We start from the raw sequence: 4,877 nt of genomic DNA, 5'->3' as shown, positions 1-4,877 counted from the left end.
CTGTGATATCTAGTTACAGCAGCCCCAGGATACTAATATAGTTTTTAGCACCAAAGGCAGGATCCTGAGCTGTAACAAACCCAAAATATGGAAGTGGATTTGGAATTGGCTGATGGGTAGAGGCTGAAATAATTTTAAGGTACATGCTAAAAAAAATATTCTATGACCTAGTTTGGAGAGTCGTGTCTGGGGTCTTATAAGCTTATGAGCTTCCAGCTAAGATACTCCACTGGTCTTACCCCTTCTGGAGCAAGGAAGAATGGAGAAAACCAAAGACACAAGGGCAAGATTAGTTCAAAGGACTAATGCACTACAATTACCACAGCCTCCACCAGACTGAGTCCAGCAAAACTAGGTGATGCCCAGCTACAATCACCGGCTGCTCTGACAGGGATCACAATACAAAGTCCTGGACAAAGCTGGAGAAAAATGTAGAACAAAATCCTAACTCACAAAAAAAGACCAGACCTACTGGTCTGACAGAGATTGAAGAAACCCTGAGACTATGGCCTCCAGACACCCTTTTAGCTGAGTACTGAAGTCACTCCTGAGGTTTACCTTTCAACCAAAGATTAGAGAGCCACATAAAAGAAAATTTGACCAAATAGGCACACCAGCCCAAGAGCAAGGACAAAAAGGCAGAAGGGGAAAAGAAAGCTGGTAATGGGGAACTCAAGGTCCAGAAGGGGAGAGTTTTGACATATCATGGGGTTGGCAACCAATTTCACAAAACAATATGTGTATTAATTGTTTAATAAGAAACTAATTTGCTCTGTAAATCTTCATCTAAAATCTAATAAAATTAATTAATTTTAAAAAAGGAAATGATGAACCTGTTATTAAACACTGGAGGGAAGGAAATCTTTGTTTTAGGTGATAAAGAACTTGACTGTACTATGTTAGGACGTTTTGTGGAAAGTAAAACTTTTAAGTAATGAACTTGGATGTTTAGTTCAGTACATTCTAAGAAAATGTTGAAGGCCTGGCATTTTTTCTCCTTATTGCTTATAATACAGTGCAAAAGGAAAGAAATAAATTGAGAAATAAACTGAGAAAAGGAAACAAAACTTGAATATTTGGAAAATTTTTCCAAAATGCTTAATCGTCCTTAAGTGAAAAGGCAGTTGTTCAAACAGAGCAAGAGAATACTGCAAGGTTTAATATAAAAAAAAAAAAATGTGCAGCAGGGTTGTATTTTTCACCATAGTTATTCAATCTGTATGTTGAGCAAATCTGAGAAGATGGACTATATGAAAAAGACTATGGCATCAGGATTTGAGGAAGACTCATTAAAAACCTATGATATGCAGATGACACAAACTTGCTTGCTGGAATTGAAGACTACTTTAAGCACTTACTGATGAAGATCAAAGACCACAACCTTCAGTATGAACTACAATGGAACATAAAGGAAACAAAAATCCTCAAAACCAGACCAATAAGCAACATTATGATGAACAGAGAAAATACTGAAAGTGGCAAGGATTTCATTTCACTTGTATCAACAATTAACGTCCATGGAAGTTGCAGTCAAGAAATCAAATGACGTATAGCATCGGGCAAATATACTGCAAAAAAAACCCTTTCAAATCATAAAAAGGAAAGATGTCACTTGGAGGACTAAGGTACACCTGGCCCAAGCCATGGTATTTTCAGTTGCCTCATATGCACAGAAAAGCTGAACAATGAAAAGAAGGTAAAAGAAGAATTGACACATTTGAATTATGGTGTTGACAAAAAAATATTGAATATTGTACGAACTTCCAGAAAAATGAACAACCCTGCCTTGTATGTATGAAGTACAGCCAGAATGTTCCTTAGATGCAAGGACAATGAGACTTCATCAAATTTACTTTGGACACACTATCAGGAGGGACCAATCTGTGGAGAAAGACAGCATTCTTGGTAAAGTAGAGAGTGAGCAAACAAGTGGGAGATCCTCAATGAGATGGACTGACACAATAGCCGCAACGATGGGCTCAAACATACCTGCTATTGTTAGTATGGCACAGGACCAGAAAATATATACATGGGTTACTCTGAGTCAGAGTTGACACGACAGCACCTAACAAAAACATCACCATTGTTGTAAAGGTTGAGAAAAAGTTCTCTGGAAAAAACAACTTGGTTACACTGTACAATCATTTGCTAAAGAGATTGGGCAAGTGTCTTACGGATCCAATCAGCCATCTCGTTAGAAACACTGCCAACTTAGACCGAAAGGGAAAGGTCAAAATAAAGAAAAGCTATCTAACTCCCGGGATTCTGCTGCCACGAAATGCTGATGAAACTGACCGTGAATACCTGCTGTACTTCAAGAAAAGAATGGATCATTCCGACAGCAGTTCAGAAGCCAACAGGGTTGTCTGCAGAATCTAGAGAGACAGAGCTGCCTCCACCTTAGTTCCAGAAGGGACAACATCCTTGGTTCCAGAGGGCAAGGCCATTTCCTTGCTTCCAGAAGGCAAAGTCACCAACCAGGACAGAGGGAGCAGCACCATTGCCCAGGGGAGAAGAGGCACCACAGTGCGAATGTGTCCAAAGGAAAGAGAATTATTTTCAAGTCTTGAAACCTAATGATATTGCCTTGCTGGATTTTGGACATGTTTGGGACTGTAAAAAATGTTATGGGGGCAGAGTCTGACCCCCTCTAACTTCACAAGGGGTAAGGGGAATCAAGATCAACAGCCCAAGGCTGATTCCTATGCGGTGAAGGTCATACATGCCTCCTCTCTCCATCATCTTTACAAGTTCTGACACCAACTGTCCCTCCCACTGCATTCTCTACTTCTATGCTGGGTTCCATAATTCATTGCAATGGCCACACAGAACTTACAGACAGTAGTCATGATTATGCGGTTTATTGGGGCAGTAACAGGTTACAATTCAGGCTCAGGAATACTCAGGATACAGTCCTTCCATCAGAACAGCCTCTTCCCAACCATACTGGCAGGCCTGCCTCTCTCTGACTCCTTCGCCCCTGCTCTGCTCAGACAAGTGTTATAAAGCTCCTTTAGCTCTGCCAATAAGTGTTCAGAGGCACCCCACTCTGAAAGTTAGCCTCAGCCCCCAAGATGCCCATCTTTCTCGCTCCATGGCACAAAAAGCCCTCTGTACCATGTCCTGCCAGTATTTCCTGTTAGTCTTTCCTGCCAATGTTTCTCTGCCACCACCTCTTGCTGTCTTCATTCTTAACAGTTCTGTGTCTCCTGGGTCCAGGAGCTTCTCAGTGCAGGGATCCTGGGTCCGAAGGACGCCCTCTTCAGTGCTCCCGGCTGTTCTTCCTCGGTGGCGGGGGAACCTTCCTCCTGCCTCTGAGATGGTTCATTTCAAGCCCAGTGGGATGGCAAACCTGACCAATCACCTTGGTGGGCCACAACCACCCTATTTGAACAGTCCCACCCAATCATTTGGGTGGGGGTGACAAGACCGTTGTTGTAGAGAAAAACATGAACACTGTTTCAAGTTAAAACAGAGGTTTGTTAAGAGTTTAAAGCAATTGCAATTAGGGAGCCACATATTGTTGTTGTTGATAGATGACATTGAGTCAGTTCCGACTCATAACGACCCTATGCATAACAGAAAGAAACAGTGCCCCGCCCTGCACTATTCTCACAATTGTCGCTATACTTGAGCCCATTGTTGCAGCCACTGTGTCAACTCAGCTCATAGACAGTCTTCCCCTTTTTCGCTGACCCTCTATTTTCAAAGCATGATGTCTTTCTCCAGGGACTGATCCCTCCTGATAACATGTCCAAAGTATGTGAGATATAGTCTCACCATCCTTGCTTCTAAGGAGTGTTCTGGTTGTACTTCTTCTAAGACATATTTGTTTGTTCTCTTGGCAGTCTGTGGATTAGTCAATATTCTTTGCCAACACCACAATTCAAAGGTGTCAATTCTTCTTCGATCTTCCTTATTCATTGTCCAGCTTTTGCATATATATGGGGCCATTGAAAACACCATGGCTTGGATCAGGCACACCTTAGTCCTCAAGGTGACATCTTTGCTTTACAACACTTTAAAGAGGTCTTTTGCAGCTGATCTGCCCAATGTAATGCATCTTTTGATTTCTTGACTGCTGCTTCCATGGGTGTTGATTGTGGATCCAAGTAAAATGAAATCCTTGACAATCTCAATCTTTTCTCCATTTATCATGATGTTGCTCGTTGGTCTAGTTGTGAGAACTTTTGTTTTCTTTATGTTCAGGTGTAACCCATACTGAAAGCTGTGGTCTTTGATCTTCATCAGTAAGTGCTTCAAATTCTCTTCACTTTCAACAATCAAGGTTGTGTCAACTGCATAATGAAGGTTGTTAATGAGTCTTCTTCCAATTCTGATGCCCCATTCTTCTTCATATAGTCCATCTTCTCAGATTATTTGTTCGGCATACAGATTGAATAGGTATGGTGAAAGGATACAACCCTGACTTTACTGACTTTAAACCATGCAGTATCCCCTTGTTCTGTTCAAACAACTGCCTCTTCATCCATGTGCTGACTCCTCATGAGCACAAGTGTTCCAGAATTCCCATTCTCCACACTGTTATCCATAATTTGTTATGATCCACACAGTTGAATGCCTTAGTATAGTCAATAAAACACAGGTAAACATCTTTCTGGTATTCTCTGCTTTCAGCAAGGATCCATCTGATATCGGCAATGATATCTCTGGTTCCATGCCCCCTTCTAAATCTGGCTTGAATTTATGGCAGTTCCTTGTGGATATTCCAGCCCATTAAAAAATGGGAACAAGTAATCCCGGGGCAGTTTCTTTATACAAGTATTCTCATGGGACAAAAAGAGGAACCAAACTATAGGGAGGGCAATTACAGGAAAATCAATGAATGTTGAAATAATCACACTCTGGTTGGTTGA

The sequence above is a fragment of the Loxodonta africana genome, chromosome 10 (assembly GCF_030014295.1).
Source record: "Loxodonta africana isolate mLoxAfr1 chromosome 10, mLoxAfr1.hap2, whole genome shotgun sequence".
NCBI lineage: Eukaryota > Metazoa > Chordata > Mammalia > Proboscidea > Elephantidae > Loxodonta > Loxodonta africana.
This window is presented reverse-complemented; position numbering follows the sequence as displayed.